The 20,812-nt window shown below is 39.8% G+C and overlaps 2 long non-coding RNA genes across 2 annotated transcripts in view; both read left to right on the top strand.

The window, feature by feature from the left end:
* Positions 1-1,887: 1,887 nt before the first annotated feature.
* Positions 1,888-8,648, top strand: LOC138752300 (uncharacterized). The gene is made up of 2 exons (XR_011350499.1): positions 1,888-1,998; positions 7,413-8,648. It is a non-coding gene; the product is annotated as an uncharacterized lncRNA (long non-coding RNA).
* Positions 8,649-8,721: 73 nt separating this feature from the next.
* LOC138752299 (uncharacterized) overlaps positions 8,722-20,812 on the top strand; it is a 49,414-nt gene continuing 37,323 nt past the window's right edge. The window contains exon 1 of the long non-coding RNA XR_011350498.1: positions 8,722-8,771. This is a non-coding gene — a long non-coding RNA (uncharacterized lncRNA). The remainder of the gene's footprint in view (positions 8,772-20,812) is intronic.

Here is a 20,812-nt window from a genome sequence, read left to right as displayed (position 1 = left end):
CACATTTATAATCAATGCCAGTTTATATTGAAATAGGGCATATTAAAATAAGGAGCTACTTTTCTGAATGCATATTCACAATGAATGATGCACAGCAACGCAAGCACACGCAAGGCAAATTTGTTCCCAAGAGTATTACAGTATTTTTCAGAAAGAGTATTGGACAAATGTGGCTGAATGATTTGCTTTCACACAAAATAGAACTCTGTATTTCTGAAAGAAGAGTGAGTAGGGATGACCAAAATAGTAGGAATTTCTGTGTGGGTTTCCTGAAGGAAGATTGGTATATCAGCCACTTGTAATTCATATCGCATCCTCAGCACTTCTTTGAAAGATATCTCAATATGCTGTCAAACAAAATTTGCCACGAAGCTCCAGGAGGGGATTGGTCACAGACTGAAGTTCTAAAGAATGCCTTAAGAAAGGGGGGAAAGATGTGAAAGTTCAGAGAAAGATTTCAAGAACTGGAAGTTCAAGAAAATTTGCAGTTGCCAATGAGAGAGAGATTGAAATTGGAGATACAAGATTCCAGAAGTGGAGAAGCAAAGGTAGCTTGGAGAAAATTATTGAGATGGCTTGGAAATTTAAAAATAATAATGAGAATTTCAAATTGAGGCATCACTTAACTCAATGGTGGTAAATATTTCAGAAGTATTTGGTGAATAGAACAAAACATGTTAGGATGCAAACGGCATAGATTTGGATAAGCTTAAGTAAATTCAGAGTGGAAGAAGAGAGACTTTAAATTAATAAAGTATAGAGGTAATGCACCTAGTTAAGACTTTCAATATTAGGTGGTCTAAACAAGGAGTGGAGGGTTTTTTTTACATTAAGCAATTAGATGATTTTCATGATGATGTGTAACAGTGGTCAGAAGTTTGCCTCGGGGTCAAGGTTGTAAATGGTCTGGCTCAGCTTCAGATGGTTGTCAGGCAGAGGAATGGAGCCAGAGACCACAGACAAATAGCAGGAAGACTTGAAAGCATAGCTTACACTACTTCTCCAGGGTTTTAATCATCTTTAACTAAAGTTATGGAAATACATCCACTTAGATGAATCACCTTTTGAATCTCTGGCTTTGATGAGCTACATGAGGAGGCAATTTTATATTAAAATCCAGGATTAATATGCAGTTTATGCACAAAAATCGTATCCAGATTTGCACAATCTGGAATTTACTGTGCGTAGGCTTTTAAAAAATCATCTCCAGATTCACATTTTATATAAAATTTCTTCCAGATTTTTGTGTCTTCAGTTTTGTTCTGCATTCATATTTCTATTTTTAAAAATCATCTATTTTTGGGTATTTCATCTTGATATATATTGACAAGTGTAATACGAATGTTTACATTAATTTTGATATTAATTGGAAAAATGGTAAAAGCCAAATCAATTTCTGGTTGTTGCAATTGCCTGACTAAATTGGTTACTGAATGGTTAGATCTTATAACATGAAATACATTTACCTATATAAATGAATCTCAATATCTTCAACTATGATTATTCAATGTGTTTAAAATAACTTTGACATAATTGCAGCTGTTGTGAATCTGAATTATTAGTTTATGTGCACCTCTCTGTTCGTTGGAATGACTTGATCACTGAAAAATGATTTCAAGATAATTATGGATAAGGATAGGTCTAGTCCTGGGGTTGAAATTCTTAATTGGAGAAAGGCCAATTTTCAAGAAATGAGAAAGGATCTAGGAAATGTGGGTTGGGACAGAATGTTTTCTGGCAAGGATGTGCTTGGTAAGTGGGAGGCCTTCAAAGGTAAAATTTTGAGAGCACTGTTATGGACCATGGACTGACCTTTTGGACTGTGGACTGTCATCATAAAGGATGGAATTCTGCTGGGAACTCTGTGTGACTTGTGGTGCAGTTGAGTCGAGCTGTGCAGACAGAGAATGGAACGTTCTGAATGGCAGTTGGAACAGCCGTTGGAGCAGCAGAACTGCATTTGGAGCGATGGAGAATAACTGAAGAGCCATGTGAAAGGCATGTGCCTCATAAGTTAAAAACCACAATTTGAGAATGGAGGGAAATCATCTAAAGAAGCCTTGAAAAAGGATTCATAACCTTATGGAAACTTAAGTCATTTCTCTCTTCAACGTTCAATATGACATCCTTTTGCTATTCAGTTAAAGCTCGAGATTGAATTCTGTGGACTGTGTTTTTTGGATTGACTTACTTGACTAACTGACCTTTTGGGGGGGATTTTTCTCTTTTTGAATATTGGACACAGACTGTAATAGTCTGGGTTTTTCCACATTCACACTGTTTATAAATATGATATCTGTATATTTGTTACAGATACTTATAGTGGGGTTCATTGGATTCAGACATTATATTTGTTAATGGTCATTAATAAATATAGAGTTAAAATGTAACCTTTTTGAATTGCGTCTTTTGTTGGTTTGAGGCATAACAGTACAGAGAATGCTCAGGATTAAAGGCAACGTTAACAGATGTAGGGAACATTGGTTTTTGAGGGAAATATGGGGGATCTGGTTGAGAAGGTGTATTTCAGGTATAGGCAACAAGGAGCAAATAAGGTACGTGAGTATAAAAAATGCAAAAGAAAACATGAAAAAATAGGGAGGGTTACAAGAAGACATGGGGTTTGTTTGGCAGACAAGGTGAGGGAAAATCCAAAGGGCTTCTACAGGTATATTAAGAGCAAAAGTACAAAATTGGCTTCTTGAAGATCAGAGAAGTTGGCTATGTATGAAGCCAAAAGAGATGGGGAGATCTTAAATGCATTTTTTGTATCTCTATTTACTTGGAAAATTTGCACAGTCTAGGGAAGTGATCAAACAAGTAGTAAAATTATGAAACCTATACAAATTAAAGAAGAGGAGGTGCTTGCTGTTTTAAGACAAATGATGGTAAATAAATCTCCAGAACCTGACAAGGTATTTACTCGGACCTTGAGGGAGGGTGGAGTACAAATTACTGGGGCCCTGGCAGATATAATTAATATGTCCTTAGCCACAGTTGAGGTGCTAGAGAATTTGAGGGTAGCTTACGTGGTTCTGTTGTTTAGAAAAAGGCTATAAATATAATCTGGGAAATTATAGATTGGTAAGCCTGACATCAGTAGTGGGTAAATTATTGGAAGATGTTCTAAGAGAATGGATATACAAGTATTTGGATAGATGGATTGCTTAAAGATAGTCCATATGGCTTTGTGTGTGGTAGGTTGTACTTAATCAATCTGAGTTTTTCAAGGAGGTTAACAGGAAAGTTGATGAAAGAAAGGCTGTGGATGTTGTGGAGTAGGGTCTTTGACAAGGTCCTACATGGGAGGTTAGTCAGGAAGGTTCAGTCCCTTGGAGTTCATGGTTAGGTAGTAAATTGTCTGAGACATCGGCTTTATGAGAGAAGTCAGAATCAGAATTTATTGTCATAAATATATTATGAAATTCATTGTTTTGCGGCACCATTAATAGTACAAATATTTCAATGAGCCACAAAATGCAAGAAAAAGACAAAGTAAGGAATTGTCTATAGTTCATTGTTCATTCAGAAACCTGATGGGAGAGAGGAAGAATCTGTCCTTCTGCTGCAGAGTGCTTGTTTTCAGACTCTTGTACCATGGTAGCAGAGTGAAGAGGATGAGGCTTGGGTGGTTGAAGTCTTTGAAGATGCAAGCTGCTTTCTTAAGATGCTGCCTTTTGTAGATGTCCTCGATGGAGTAAAGACTGGTGCTTGTGGTGTTGCAGGCTGAGTTAACAACCCTCTGGAGTTTTTTTCTTGTCCTGAGTGTTGGGACCACCATGCCAGACAGTGATGTAACCAGTCATAATGCTCTGCATGGCACACCTGTAGAAGCTTTGGAGAATTTTTGGTGACATGCCGAGTGCTAAAGAGTGGTAGTGAATGATTGCCTCTCTGTTGGAAGGCCTGTGATTAGTGGTGTGTCTCAAGAATTGGTGCAGGATCCATTGTTGTATGTCATCTAGAGCAATGATCTGTATGATAATGTGGTAAATTAGATCAGCAAGTTTGCAGATGACACAAAAGTTTGAGGTGGTGTAGTGGATGGTGAGGAAGACTTTCTAAACTTGGAGAGGGATTGAAAGCAGCTAGAAAATATGCTGCAAAATGGCAGATGGAATTTAATGCAGACAAGTGTGAGGTGTTGGAAGAACAAAACAAGGTTGGACATGCATGTTAATTGGTAGGGCACTGAGGATTGTGGTAGAACAGAGGGATCTGAGATTACAGATGTACAAGTCCCTGAATGTGGCATTACAGGTAGATAGGGTCATGAGAACTTGTGGACGTTAGCTTTCACACATCAAAGTGTTGCATATAGGAGTTGGGATGTTAAGACACGGGCAAGGCCAAATTTGGAGTATTGTGTGCCATTTTGGATACCTAAAGAGATAGGTAACTAATAAGATTGAAAGAGTGCAGAAGAGATTTACAAAGATGTTGCCAGGAATTGAAGAACTGAGTTAGAGAAATGCTAAAAGGTTAGGACTTTATCCCCCTGGGGTGTAGAAGAATGAGGAGAGGTTTAATAGCAGTGGTTCTCAACCTTTTTCTTTCCACTCTCATACCACTTTAATCACAGGTTCTCTGTGATTAGTAAGGGATTACTTAAGGTGGTATGTGGATGGTATGTGGATCTCTTGGTTCCTGCCACATTGACCACCGCCAGTGGGCTGATATCACCTCAAACCGTGCATCTTGGCGCCTCACAGTTCGGTGGGCAGCAACCTCCTTTGAAGAAGACCGCAGAGCCCATCTCACTGACAAAAGACAAAGGAGGAAAAACCCAACACCCAACCCCAACCCACCAATTTTCCCTTGCAACCGCTGCAACCATGCCTGCCTGTCCCGCATCGGACTTGTCAGTCACCAACGAGCCTGCAGCAGACGTGGACATACCCCTCCATAAATCTTCGTCCGCGAAGCCAAGCCAAAGAGAAGAGAGATGTGGATGGAAAGAAATAGTTTGAAAACCACTGTTTTAATCATATTTAATTGACTCGTTATGTGCACAGTTTCATAACTCCAAAGGAAATGGGCCAATGACAATTTTTCTTAAGCAAAATATTTCAGTAATAATTGGGTCTAGAGCAGTGGTTCTCAACCTTCACTTCCCACTCACATACCACCTTAAGTAATCCATTACTAATCACAGAGCACTTAAGGACATAGGGATTACTTAAAGTGGTACGTAAGTGGAAAGGAAAAGGTTGAGAACCACTAATATAGAGGTGTACAAAATTATGATGGAAATTGATAGAGTAAATACAAGCAGGCTTTTTTTCACTGAGGTTAAGAGACATAAAGAGTAAAGGACAAGTTGAGGGCGAAAGAGGAAAAGTTTAAAGGAACTTGAGCAGAACTCCTTCATGCAGAGAGTGGTGGGAGGTGGAGCGAGCTGCCACTGAATTGGTAAATGCAGGCTCAATTTTCACATTTAAGAAAAATGTGGCAGGTACACGAATGGGAGGAGCATGGAGGGATATGGTCCAGGTGTAGGTCAGTGGAACTTGGCAGAATAATATTTTGGCACAGACTAGAAGTGTTGATGAGCTTGTTTCTATGATGTGGTCTTTTGTGGTTCTATGGTTCCAAGATATTCCCTAAATAATTTCTGGAATTCCCTATAAAATACACCCAAATTAAGGAAGGATGTCACTACACCCTCCATAACTGCCAAAATCCAAGGTTATCAGATACTGAGACTCAGGGTGGATAAGTGAACCTACCTCTTCTAGGCCCACAAGCCCAGTACTGAGGCCTTAATTATTTATTATGACAACCAAGGCCAATCCGGTCCATGCTGATAGCCAACAGAGCAATCCATCAGCCCTGTTCACGCTCATTTTCCTGTAGCTATGGTATGTGTTCTCTGTCACGCAACTGTCAGCTCTGCTCTTGATTCTTTTGACATGTAGCCTCTCTACGGGGAATTGCTATGTACCAGCAAGTTTCAGGGATGTGGGAGGGAAAGAGAGGACCCAATGGAAACTCACAATCATGGCAAGACAATGCAAACTTCACAGCGAGGTCCCTGACACTGAAGGCTAATGATGCTCCATTGTGAGTCAGTTGTTCCAGTGGGCATGTCATGTCGTTCACATGCCTGACCCCAGAGCCCTGAAGCAGTCATTCTATTCCAAACTCTGTCATGGATGAAGACTACTAGACAACAAAGGGGAAAAGCACAATTAAGTGCAAAAGCATCCTTGGAAAACATGACTCTTAGGACTTCAAGGCCTGTTTCTGTTGAAAGTTGTGAAAAAGAATTGGGGTGGTTCAAGTTTATTGTCACATGTGCCATGATGCAGTGATAGAAGTTGTGCAAGCAGACCAGTAAGCCTCTCATATATCATGTAACAAGTGAGACACACTACAAAAGTGCAGATTTACAAAAAGAGATCAGTTGGTGCTGAGCAAAGGCAGCATAATTCTACCTTTTTCAGGCTCATTCAAGAGGAGACAGAAAATGGGGGTGAAAAAAAACTGTCCTTGAGCTTGATGGTGCACCAACTCACCAATGGGAGGAGGGGAAGAGAGTGCAGCCTGGGTGGGTGGAGATAGACAGGTGAAATAGACGAAGTCAATGAGATTGGAGAGAGGGGGCTATACGTGATGGCGTGAACCACGTTCACAACCTTATCCATTTTTTCCAGGTTTTGGGTGAAATAATTCACACACACCACACAAAAATGTACCCTGCTGGAGGTTGTCAAGGGGTGCTGGTGATATGCCAAAATTCCTCAGGCTTTGGAGGGGGTAGAGGTGCTACCTCTATTACATTGACGTGGGTGGACTAGGGGAAATCACTGGAGATGTTTACCCTGAGGAAATTAATGCTGTTTACTTTGTCCACCTCGGCCCTGCTGATGCAGACCAGGGAGTGAGCTTCCTCCAGAAGCCTACAAACAGCTCTTCGGACTTGCTGATATTAAAGGAGAGGTTGTTTTCCTGGCACCAAGTCCCAAATCCCTCTATCTCTCTGTTGTACTCTGCATTGAGCGATCCTATCTATGACGATGGTGTCATCTGCACATTTATAGATAGAGTTGGAACTGCATTTGGCCACACAGAGATGGGCAGGCAGGGAGTACTGTAGAGACAGTGTCCATCTGCATCCTCGCTAATGATAATGAGTTTATTGTCCTACACATTGTATGTACGTATGCACTAAATTCTTACTTGCTGCAGCTGAATAGTACTTCAAGAAAAGAACAACTACAAGAGAATACCTTAAATTAAAAATAGATGATCAATACAATACAAAAAGTAGATTGCGGCTTGAGGGAGAGAAAGTCAGGGATCCCATTGCAGAGAGGGGTGCTGAAACCAAGGCCACATTGCTTGGAGATTAGTTTGCCTGGTACCAGTATGTGAAATAATAGTCTGATGTGGGTGTCCTTGTTGTCCAGGTGTTCCAAGGCTGAATGTAGGGCCAGGGAGATGGCATCTGCTGTGAACGCATTTCGGCGGTATGCAAACTGGAATGACATTGAAAACCTTGAGCCCGTGCATCAGAATCACGAAGAAGCAGAAGAGTCTGCAATTTCCACATCGACTCGAAAGGTCAACCTGGCCTGTTTCCGCTCCGTAAATGGTTATATGGTTATGACTTCATGATTCATCTTGGAACTTAAAAATGGAGTGGCAACAAGTCATCCTTGATCTCAAGGGATTGCCTAAAACCAGGATAAAGACTTATTTCAGACCCTTTCTTTATTGGGGCTCCCAGGCTGCCTCAATGCTGGTCAATCACCTTGTTCTTGGCATTGGTAATGCCATAAAATATTTGCTGTATATGATATACTCTCAGTCTAGTTTTGGATGAATAATTTCAATTATACATGCACACACTCAAAGCGACAAGTCTTTCATCCATTTGTAATTCATCGCCTTGCATTCACATTGAACAATATATGGAAAATATTTATTTCTCTACTTTCCATTCTTAAATACCAACCAGTGCTATGGAGCTCATTGTATTGATGGGAATGCTGATAGGGGACTTGTCAGAGGTAAAACTGCCTGCTGGACATTTGTTTTCAGAATTTCACACTAAAAAAACTACCCTTACTTGTCCTTGTGTCAAAAGTGACTCCCCAATCTGCTCACTTTGGCAGCACATATACTAAAAGTAACTCTCAAATGTATATCATTCATAGAAGATGCCAATGACGTGACTTGTTAAAAACTCACAGCCAGGAAGCCTGTGGAGTTTGATTTCAGTATTTCTTTGCCATCATATGTGAACAATCATACAGTTCTAGTCAGTAAAAACCTATTTTTATTTCTAGATTCATCAGCAGTTTGATTTTATAATTACATTTTTGCAATTTTGTCAACTAATAAATACTTTATATATTGTATCTGGATGTTGCATAGGTGGTGAAACAGGAATCTGGATTTTTTTTTAAAAAAAAGCTTGTGAATGAATCTCTGCCGGTCATGCAATTCTTTTTCCAAAGTTATAATAATGGGTTTTTTATAAACTTTATTTTGTGGCAACCAAATTAATTTGGTAGTCATTTCACAATAAATAGTGAGAGTGATTGATGACACAGCTGACAACCTAACATATGTGAATAGAACTTGTGAGAAAATAACATGGTAAGAAAAAGAATTGGGAATAAACCTTATGCCGACAATAAGATTGTGGCTTTTTTTTTATAACCTCTGTGCCACTTTCCTAAAGTAACCCCATTTGGTTTTCTTAATTCTCTTAAGGCTCCGTCAGTGTGTGCAAGGATATCTTCAGAAGCAGGTGGCACACAGTAAGTAACTCGAGAGGCTGAGACTGGGTCACTGATTTAGAGGTTTTTATTCACAATGGGCAGGGACCTCATCCTGTGCTGTGACTCAGACTTTCAGGGGAAGGGTCAAGGTGTTAGAGGCTTTATACGAGGTCAAAAGAGGGAGGGGCCACAGGTACCGTCGCAGAATGGGGTGGAACCAGATCATCGGGAATACAGCAGCTCACCACAGCCTGATAATATTCACACAATAAAATAAGTTTGAAAGTTATTGGAACAGAAGTGACTTTATTCAACAAGATATTCCAAAAAATCTGATTTGGATGGAGACTCATTATATGGAACATTTTAACAAGGGTAATTTAATGAATTTAGAAGATCAATGCACAGGCTTGAAACAGTTTTCAAATTAGTTTGGATATTATTCTAAAAGAGTTGCAAATGTAAAGCAACTGGAGTTTTATGACACCAGCAACTTTCTGGCAACTGTAATACCCCAATGAGATTTATGTTGAATAGCAATAGTTCAGCAAGTCATAATATCTGTTCTCAGCACTTTACTGTAAAGAGGAATAAAGAACAACATGTCATTCTAAAATTGGAATTTACTTAGAAAATACATTGGAGTTTATTGTGCCTGCAAAGAACAATCTAAAAATGCTACTGACCTGTTGTCACCCCCAAGGAATCCCAGATTTTTCTTCTTGACCTCTTGGTGACAATATATTGTGTCCTGACAACATGAAGTGCTCGCTGATGTACACTGCTTGAATCCATTACAATCCACTGAAATTTTTTAGCATTGGTTTGACTTGATAGAAGTTTGTAAGTGGATTTCTTCCCTTCAAAATGGAAATGCATCCTATTACGTTGGACAATGAAAATGTTGCTTCCTGAATACTTTTGGGTGTATTTTATGGATTTTGGGCAGCTGATCACAAATATCACCTCAAAATTTTCCTATCACGAAACTGGCTTTTTTAGATATACCTATTTTTGTGATTTCCTGTCATATTTTTACTAGTATATTGCCCACAAAGCAAGATGTTTTGGTCAGTCCAAGCATGCCTGGGCATGCACTTATTGCAAGTGATATGCAAATATTGGCTGAGACCTAGGCATGCTTTGTCAAGACAGATGCAGACAGGAAGTTTACATATACAAATGCTATACATTAAATTGACATAGATTAATGTTGATTCACGTTCTTCAGACAATAACTTAGTGAATGTACTTCATAATAGCATTTATTATTTTCAGGACGATTCAGTACAGCTGAAATGTCTCATCAATGTTGCAACAGCAATGATACATTCTGTTACATTTGTGGCGAGTATACGCTTAAGGTTCAAAGATACAGCATGAATGCACTATTTAAGAAAGTCTATGAGCTCTACTTCAGTTGTAAAATTGGTGACCAAGACAAACCCTGAGCGCCTCACATTTGTTGTGCAACATGTGCAGTCAACTGAACGTAATCATTCAGCATCATGATGTGATTAAACTTGCTGAATTGAATAAAAGTTAGTTTAATGTTTCTCCAACTTCTTTTGTGATACAGCAAATCTGAAATTACCTTTGTGTTCAATTTAAAGTTCTCTATCATAATCCCCAATTTTGTTTCAGGAAGGAACCTTATGGAAAAAAAAATTATTGCCTAATGTTATTTGAACGGTGATCTGTTATGAATGTTGGTGTGCTTTCTCATGTGCCACAGAAAATATATACAGTTTCATTGTCAACAGTTTAAAATCATAACTAACTCATCAGTGGTAGCATGTGAAACAGATTAAGATGATTCGTTATTGGAAGTAAGAGGGAGAAAATTAGGGTCCACCAAATGGATGAGAATGATTTACACTTAAGTTCACTTTGGGACATGGAAAATAATTCATATGGACTCTGCCAAAGGGCAACCTGATTTGCTTGGTTTCAAATAACGTGAATGACTGGAAATTATATCATAATTGCCTGTCTGAAAGAGTGTATATTTGAGTGTTGGATGCAACAGTACTCGGAATGCATGCAGCTGAGTGTAAAATTTACCAGCAATGAAAATTGTTTCAATGCACGGTTTGCACCATCCAATCATCCAATACTTTCTTTGACTTTCTCAAATTACTGTCTTGCTTTAATTGAAGGGCCCCAATGTATCTTAACTACCTCAGCAGTATAACTTGTCTGTAAATACACTCTTGAAGGCATGATTAATCTCCCATTGGTTGAAGGAAAGAACAGCTGAAGGAGCTCAGCAGGTCAATTCCACTGAGCATCTCCAGTAGTTTGTTATTTTTGCTTCAGATTGATCATTATAATGAGTTTATTGTCATATACATTGTACATATGCAATGAAATTCTTGCTGTAGCAGAACAGGTGCTCAATTTTAAAATACTACAATAGTATACATGATTGACATTTGCCTTAGAACTTTGAGGGGCTATATTCTTCCTCTATTGATGTATGGCTGTGAGACATGGACCATCATAAATGCAATGGGAAAAAAGAATCAGTGCAGCAGAGATGTGGTCTCTCAGAAGAATGCTGTGCATATTATATATGGACAGGATAACAAACGAAGATGTTCTACAAAGAATGAAAACAAAATGTACATTACTTAAAAGAATGAGAAAACAGCAATCAAAATTCTTTGGACTCATCATGTGAAGAGATACATTAGAACAGAAGCAGAGGCAGACAGAGAATGAAAATGATAGACAGATTAACATCATGGTTAGAAAGAGGGGAGGCAACAACTACAATTCGGAGGGTCAGAGACCATGATGGTTGGAGAGACACGAATGCCCATGCCAAATGGCAAGGCACCTGGAAAAAAAGTATAGATGAACTTAAATTAATGAGATAATAAATACAAAAGATAGAAAATAAATATTCACCATATCCTAGTGCAATAAAACTAAAGCAACTTTGCAATAGTGCGGAAAACCCTTTTGTGGTGTCTACAATTCATGTAACAAAGGCAGGTTCAAGAGCCCAATTGCTGTTGGAAAGAAATTGTTCTTGAACCTAGAGATGTTGATTTTCAGGCTTATGTACCTTCTGCAGTGAGAAGACGTTATGAGCAGTGTGATGGGGTGGCGGAGAGGGGAGGGGTAGGTTCTTCATGATGTTGGCTGCCTTCTTGAGCCAGAAATGCTTTCAATGGATGGAAGGTTTGGATCTCTGATGGACATGTTACCTTCTGCAACCTTCTGCATTCCTGGGCACTTGAATTACAAAACCAGGCTGTGACATAACCAGTAAGAATACTTTGCACAGCGTAGAAGTTGGATGGAGTATTTGATGACATACCATATCTCCTCCGATTTCTTAGAAAGTGTAGGCCTTCGTATGCCTTCTTTGTAATTGTTTTAAGACTCTTGGAGATGTTCTGAAAATATGGACTCCCAGGACCTTGAAGGTGATAACCCTCTCCATCATGAGTTTGTTGTCCCTCTGTCTCCCCCTTCCTAAAATTAACAATAAGCTCTTTGGTCTTGGAAATGTTGAGAGCAAGATGGTTGTTCTGGCAGCACCCAACCAGATTCTCAGTTTCTTTCAAATATTCTGACGCGTTGTTCCCAGTTATTTGGCCAATAATGGTGTTGTCATCAGTGAATGTATAGATTGCATTGAAGCTGAACTTGGTTACACAGTCAGGAGTGTACAGGGATTAGAACAGGGAACTAAGCTTACAGCTTTGGGGAGCCACTGTGCTGATGGTCAGCAAGGAGGAGGTGATGTGGCTGATCAGCACAGATTGAGGTCTTTCTCAATCATTACAATCAAGACTTCAGCATTTCCTGTCCCTTGTGCAACTTATTGGTTGGAAAGTAGTTACAGATTTTGGTATCATTGTCATTGTACATACACGATATCACAAACCACCCTGAGATTATTTTTCTTGTGGGCAAGCCAGAATTATCACTTATTGGCAGGGCAAAAAAAAAAACTGATTCAACGTAAACATATAAACAAATAACAGACAGGGACAGCACGTGGGGAAGAAGGACATTATTATGCAGGAAAGTACCCATGCACTGGAAACCAGCTTTTGTTATGCATGTTGTGACATCAGTCAAGAGGGTCTATGGTGGGAACAGTGCAAGTATAAAAGTTGGGCCTGAGCCCTAATAAAACTCAAAGCTTAACCTGACTACACTACGTGTCTTCTTTCGAGTAATGACCGGCTACAATGTGTTAGAAAACTTTAGCAAGAAGTAACTATTTACCTTTCATGACTGGAGGTACTAAGCATACCTTTCTGACCTAACACTAGGAATCATGTGTTCGGAAGATGGGGTTGTTCTCCCTGAATCTTAGTTGAGTATTTTCTCATTGAAGCGAAACCTAGTGAAGAGTACCATCAGTTTTTAAGATGTTCCCTTTCCATTCCCTGTACGTTGATTTTCTGGTTCTGAAGGGATCAGTCTAGTGCATATGATTTTTGTGGTTTATTGTTGGTTTCTTTTGTGGTGGACCATGGACTGCCCATTTGGACTGTGGACTGCCATTATAAAGGATGGATTTCTGCTAAGAACTTGGTGCAACTTGTGGTACAGCTTGAGTGCTGACTCGCCAATTGGTTGGAACTTTCAAAAACAAAGGGAGAATCCAGCTGTGAAGCAGAGAGCGGCAGTTGGAGCAGTAGAGGGCAGCTGGAGAGCTGTGTGAAATGCACATGCCTCATAAGTGAGGATTCATGTTGAGTGCAACACAACATCAGTCATTTCTCTCTCCAACATTCAATATGACATTCTTGGTTATCAGTTGGACTTGGACATTGAACTTCGAGATTTAATTCTGTGGACTTTTTTTTTTGGACTGACTCACTTGACGGACTGACCTGGGACTTTTGGACTTCCTTTTTGAATATTGGGCACAGACTGTGATGGTCTGGGTTTTCCACAAACACACTGTTTATAAATATATGGTATCTATATATTTGCTATAGATACTTATAGTGGGGTTAATTGTGTTAAGAGAATATATTGTTAATAGTCATTAATAAATGTAGTTAAAATTTAACCCTTTTGAATTGCATCTTCTGTTGTTGCTGGATTGTGACGTAACATTACCCACGCTGAGTATTATGCCAGTAATCTTTATTTTGCAGCAATGATGCTTCCTACTATATGAATATATTATAATATTTTGTGCAGTTTATTGGAAGGCGCAATTTTGCTCACTTAAGGAAACTTCCGTTGAATAATTTTCAAAGAGATGGCATGAAGTGAAAAGAGCAGGCAGCTTCATAAGACATAGAAGCAGAAACAGGCTATTCAGCCCATTAAGTTTGCCATGCCATTTAATCATGAACTGATCCATTTTCCCACTCATCCCACTGCATGATGGGCTGAATGGCCTCGGCTTGCTCCTGTTTCTTGCATTCTTTGTTATTTCTTGTGGTTGCAGGTCCCCAAGGATATTGCAAAGTCCAAAAATTACTCCCCACTTTTGTTATTTTTTCTTACATAAAATCCTTTTATTTCCTATTGCTTAATTTTAGTTTCAAATTTAAATTTTGTTTTAGCAAGGCATCAGTTTTTTTTTAAAAAAAACAATTGTTGAAGTTCTGACTGGGAAGTACAAAAACATTGCCTTTCAGTGGAGGCTGAGCACCTCCCTCAGAAGTGGAGTCAGTAACATTCCAATCACCTTGTTCGATCAATATTGACTTGAACATGAAGTGCAGTGCACCAGTTTCAAAAAAAGTTAATGAACAGAGTAAAACATACCCCTTACTGTTTCTTTAAGTAGTTACAATAAAAGAGGTCACCTTCAATCATTATAAGATGTACCTACACCATGGACTATTTTTGCCCCACGCATCAATGTGTTTGTAATTATTTGGATTGTAACAATCTAATCCAGAAATATCCTCTATTAGTCATCCATCTGGTTCGGGTTTGCATTATAGCTCTGGAACACAAGAGAGTAAGCAAACTGTTAACTCTGAATAGCTTTACAGATCTCGTATTAGTGCCTGGTTTCAAAATGGCATTGCTGAGGTCTGGAAGCTGGATGCCTGCCTGTCCTATTTTCTCTGGTAGTTGAGGGAAGAGAAAATATTTTGAAAGTGAGTTTCACACGTATTGCAGCAGATGGAACTTATGTCAACTGATATCGATAATTTTGTTATATTTTAGTTAATTAAAAAGAATGCTTTCCTGAAAAATATGATAAACTACATCAAATGCCCCATTCTCTGTATTATTTTTGGACCATGCCTGGCATTTCTGCAGAACTCTTCGAATGCTCCATTTGTTAGGCCATCATTTGCAATATTCTTTGTTAATAGTTATCAAATGTAATGAATTGTGGTAAAATATCCTCAAAAATTGAAAAATTAAAATCCCTTCCTTTACAGAAATATCTTAAAATCTGAATGTAATTCAACAGGGTTTGTGCTTGACTGCTTTATTAGTCCTGATTTTTGAGGCTGGATATCAACTGACAAATTGGCCTCTTTTTAAGTCACATGGGTTTAGGTTGCTAAGGTAATGTTTTCCAGGAAGACAGTGACTCATTGCACCATTTATTCCTGTTTCCAATTGTGGAAGCCACATGCATGATCCTCTGCATGAGGAATGAAGCAAGTTAGATTCCAACTGTCACTCTCTCACATAACCCGCCAGTGGCATCACTGACAAACCTGTCCACAGCTCACCAAAATAAAAACAGCAGATTCTAAAACCAAAGCTCCCATCACTTCTGTTTCTTTCAGGGGAGTACTGAGAAGTGATGAATGTTATTTGGCCAAGGAGAAGACTGCTCACAATGAAAAAAATGATTTCCTTGTCGAGATTATTGTTACATCCTGGCAAACTGTGCAGGGAATCATCTATTTCATTGTTTACATTACAGGCTGGAATAAATCCCAAACAATGGGGCGGGGGCTGCACATTGGTGCCTTTTACACAGCCACTTCATTCTGGAATATTTGCAGATTTTTTTACGCTATGCCTGTGTAAAAGGCACCAACACGGAATGGGGATGGGGTGGGGGTTCATTCCAGTCCCAGCTTTTTTCCGGCAGCAGAGGCAGTAATAGTGCCAGTACACCATCTGTGCAAAAGGGAAATCAGGTATTCCGGGTCCATCTTGGGTTAAGGTATATGATGTTGTGATGATGTGTAATGTGTATGACCTATCAGTGGGAAATTTGAAAATTTTAAAGCAGCAGACAGTAGTGAACATCTAACGGTTACGATGTCTGCGAATTTGTGGGTGAAGAGATCCGTGATTTCCTTATCCTCCGAGCGGTGAAAGAAATTAGCTGACATGTTCCAGGAACAGTAAAGGCTGGCCTGATGTTGGAAAGGCTGGCACAAAAACTTAAGAGTCTGCGGCTTTGCTCGGTGACGAGCTAATTGAAAAGCCTGCAAAAAAAAAAACCATCAGGTGAACGACCATAATGGCAGGAGTGGTAGAGGGTGTTTGCGCTGGCCATATTTTGATCTGTGCTATTCCATTTGGGGCATAAGCCACTCTGCAAACCCAGTTGCTCTTCTGAGCAACATGGAGGATCTATCTTCCTCTGAGACTGTTCAGCTTCATCTCCCTCCTCCAGCACCAGTCCTGATGCCAAAGTCCCTAATGGCATGGACAACGAGGCCAGCAATAAAAATGATGAATCTGTGCCTCACGATTGACCAGGTAAAAACTTTTTAAAATCATGATTAACATTTCTTAAATATCTTTTTGTAAGTGTGGTCTTCTCGTTGAATGTCGCTTATTGTGCTCTAGGATGCCATCTGCTGCAGAAAAAGCAGAGACCAATCAAAACCCAAGTGGTGACAAAGAGATGAAGGACATGTTACTGGCTAAGGACCGTGAGGATGTGGAGAGGGAGCACCTTCAATTGGAAGTGGAGAGGGCCCATGAGGAGCAGCTGAGGAGAGAAGTGCAGGAGGCAGAGATGGCAGTACGGGAGGCCAATAGACGTGAGCGGGCAGATGAAATGAGATGCAGAACCAGGCTTACTTATGTGGGAAATGATTGTACTCATGGCATCTCCTGCACGACAACATCCTGGTCCCGCTCTATTGCGACAAGCTCCCACCTGACGGTATCACTCTCCTGCACCTCATAGCCAGTATTATTCTCTGCAATCACAGCAGAATGACAGCATCCACCACACTGATGAGGCATATGAGTCATTTCAACCACCTTCTTCCTCTTCCTCCCTCCAGTTGCTGGAGAGATGTGGCAGTTATCCACACTGTGTTGTGCCTTACTACTTTTGCACATGGTCATTGGTGTTTTATATACTTGCACAGTTGTAAATAGTTATACGCCATTGAATTAAACCTTTCTACTGTGGTCTATATCTTTCCTGTTCACTACAATTCTCTGACATGTGCAATATACATTTACTAAAAGTTTTATTTGTTTGCTTAAATTGCTTACAGAAGGGTCATAATTGTCTCACGGATCGCTTGGTGACTGTGTGCTTGTGCAATCTGATAAGCAACTTGATCAGGCTCTTTGGGGAGATTGGGCAACTCAGTGATCCACTCTGGCAAGAAGCGCTCCTTGTTGATTTCACATATATTGTGTAGAACACAACTGGTAACATCAACATTTGATACGAAAGTAGTACAAATGTCAAGTCGCTTGGCCAGGGATCTCCAGCGACCTTTGAGATGTCTGAAAGCATTTTCTATCACCATCCTTGCCGAGCTCAAATAGAAGTAAAGCTTCTCTGCCTTCGATCGGGTGTATGGTGGTTAGTGAATCCCTTCATCAGCCACTTCCTGAAGGGGTAAGCTGGGTCTCCAATTAGATGCACGGGGATTTCCACTCCGTTAACAATTTTGGGGCAGAGCAATTTAGATGTATAAGTACTTTATACAATCAGTTGTTTAACAGTGGCCATTTTACAATAACAGGATTGAACCTGACCCTTGGACTTGTCATAAGTTTCATTTGAAGTAGATTCAGTCAGCCATTCCTTCAGTTTAAACATCTATATATATTTCACAGTCATTGTATCCTATAAGGTTACATGTGACAAAAAAAACCCACGATTGATCCACATGTACATTACTTTACAGTGAGGTATATAAATTTACTTTGCATGGGAAGAGGTACCTGCCTTGATCTTTGGCCTTCATGTAGATGGACGAGTTGATTAAAACTCAAGCTTCATGCTTGCAACCAGGCCGACCCACATACACATCTGTGAAACTGGAACAACAAAAAGTCTGTGTTTAGATTGACATATGAAGAAGAAACTCAGAAGTTGGTAAAATATTTTTGATTCAGATAGTGCCAGAAATAATGCGGCTGAGTGACAGCAAGTTGTCTGTGCAACTTTTATTCTGCAGCTGCTTTTTGCACTATGACCCCAATTGATGGGCAAGAAGGTGGGAAGTGAATCATACAATGTAGATACTATTTGATGTGATTGGAGCAGAACTGGTACCACAATGGAGATAAATACACAAGCAAATTGTGATGCATATGATTTCAGTCACCATATTGGGGAAAGGGGTCAGCGCCCCACCCTGCTGAGAGTGTGCAAAGTAGACAGTTAATGAGTGCAATGCTGACCTGCTGCCAATGCTATTACATTGGAGCCCAGTCTTTCCGCTAATGCCCTCTGTTAACCTTGCACAGTTGAACATATGTTCAGCAGTAGGAAGGACTCCCGATCAGAGATATTTGAGGGATTATCAAATACTTTCAGGTTAGCTGCTGTTTCATTTCTATTGCTGTACTACAGTTCTCAAAAAGAGATTGCTGCTTCCTGGAGTCCTTTAAAGTTACTGAACCTTGAAGGGAGTGGTGTGTCAGATGCTCAAGGAGTATGTACAAACCTGTTGCTCCCAGACATAGGTGCAGCATGAAGTATTCATTTCAAGTGCATACTGTCAGGGAGAATGTGAAAGGTAACTGAGCAGAGCTTTGGAATGTTCAAACAATGGGTTCCATTATCTGTTAAAAGAGTGTCTTGTTCTGCCATAAGCTGCTTAGTCGCACACTGTGGGCTCAGCTCTTGCACCAGAGTCACAGCAAGCTGTTGCAGGGGAGGAAGAGCAAATGAGTCTTCCCTGACTCTCTCTATGAGCAGCTGTTCTGACTGGGCTTGCAATAAAGACAATCCCAATCCTCCAATCCCTAATAATCCAAAATCTATCTTCTTTCAATTAGAGACCATCTTACTGTCTATAAAGTCACAGTGCCAAAGTGAAAGCTGATACAGGAGGAATGTTCCAAACCAAATCTGTATTGAAATATGATAAATACCATCCAAAAGGCAACTGATCAGTCTTCTGCTTTTCCATAATGCCTGTTAAGAGTCCAACTACATGTGTCAAGGTCAGGGGTATTTTCTGACAAAACATTTATCAAGTTTGGGCCAGGTGAGCAGTGTTTTTTTTTAAATATATCTATTTATTGAGCTTCAAAACAACTTCATTCACATTATTCGGATGAATGTTGTTTTTCCCTTTTTAAAACAGAAAACCCCACACGCACATACATAGATATTCATCTTGGTGGGTGGGCAGGTTAATGATATTTGGATAAATAATGAGGTCAGATGAAATGTATGCCAAGTTGTGGAAAGAATCAAAGGAGGGCATTGCAGAACCCTGGCTGCAGCCTCAACCTTGTTTCAAAAAGCTGCGTATTTTCGCCATCACTCTGGGTGAGTCTAGCTACACCTGCTGCTGTGGAAATTGGGTCAGGATTTGTTAGTTAAAGATTATAAGTTGCAAGCGTTATCCTAGGAAAAAGGACACCATAGAGTCACATTGTGTGGCACATTTTCTCCTTCCACATCTCACTGTGGGTAGAAATCCTTATCACAGTTCAGGGACCATCTGCTTATCATTTGCCCTCAGAAACCTCTGAGCAGTTTGCACCTAAAAAGGCAATAAAATTCTCAACCAAAAAGATTACTGGAAATAGGATGTACCTTATAAGGAGGCATTGGAAGCAAATTGCTCGCAGTATTAAAAAACTAAGTACTTATTTGGACTGAAAGGCTACATAACAGAGGACTTTATGATCCATGGACTAATCTGAATCAGAATTTATTGTCATCAAATTCAGTTTTTTTTTGCAGCATCCGAGTACAAACATGTATATTATAACCATCATATGACATTACTATATAAAAAAATAAAATAAAAATAATGATAATAATGCTCGAAAGTGAGGCAGTGTCTTTGGTTCATTGATTATTCAGGAATCTGACGGCAGCGGGGGAAAAAGCTGTCCTTGTGCCGCTGAGTGCTCGTCTTCAGGCCCCTGTACCTTTTTCTTAATGGTAGCAGAGTGAAGAGGGCATGGCCTGGGTGGTGGGGGTCTTTGAGGATAGACGCTGCTTCCCAGCGAGTACCACTGAGACAAACATTCAGCATCTGCAATTTAATGAAAGACACACTTTGGTTTGCCCAAATTTAATTTTTTTTTAATATAATTTTTAATTTAGAGATAAAGCACAGTGACAGGGCCTTCCAGCCCATGGGCCTGCACCACCCAAATACACCCAATTAACCTATCAACCTGAATGTCTTTGGAAACCGGAGCACTCGATGAAAACCTATGCAGGCACAGGAGAACCTACAAACTCCTTATAGGCAGTGCTGGATTCGAACCTGGATTACTGGCACAAATAGTGTTACGCTGATGTAATAGTGTTACAATAACTGCTACTCTAACTAGGCTGTCGGGAATTTTGTTATTCTTCCAGCATAAGGAGTTGTACACAAGCGAATGGCATATTTTAAGATGTAGGAATACATGCTGAGGGATGAGAAAAGCTTGGTACAGCCACTACAAAATCCTTGTCTGGGATTCTGCAGCCACCATACACTGAGTGCCTGGGGTCAATGTAACAGCCTTTCAAAAAGTACACAGAAGAAACGTTTGCATTGGCACAATGTGCAGAAATGTATTAAACTGATAACACAAGGAATGTTGAGAAAAAGTGCTTGTACTTATTGTGTATTATGATTAAAGTATATTTCTGAAGGAGAAAAAAATGGCTCAGAGCAGGCTCAGTACAGACCAGTGACTGCAGAAAGGAGCAATTGATCTTTTGTGTGATG

The sequence above is a fragment of the Narcine bancroftii genome, chromosome 2 (genome assembly GCF_036971445.1).
Source record: "Narcine bancroftii isolate sNarBan1 chromosome 2, sNarBan1.hap1, whole genome shotgun sequence".
Taxonomy (NCBI): Eukaryota; Metazoa; Chordata; class Chondrichthyes; order Torpediniformes; family Narcinidae; genus Narcine; species Narcine bancroftii.
The sequence above is the reverse complement of the archived record's forward strand: the minus strand, read 5'-3'. Positions and strand labels throughout refer to the sequence as shown.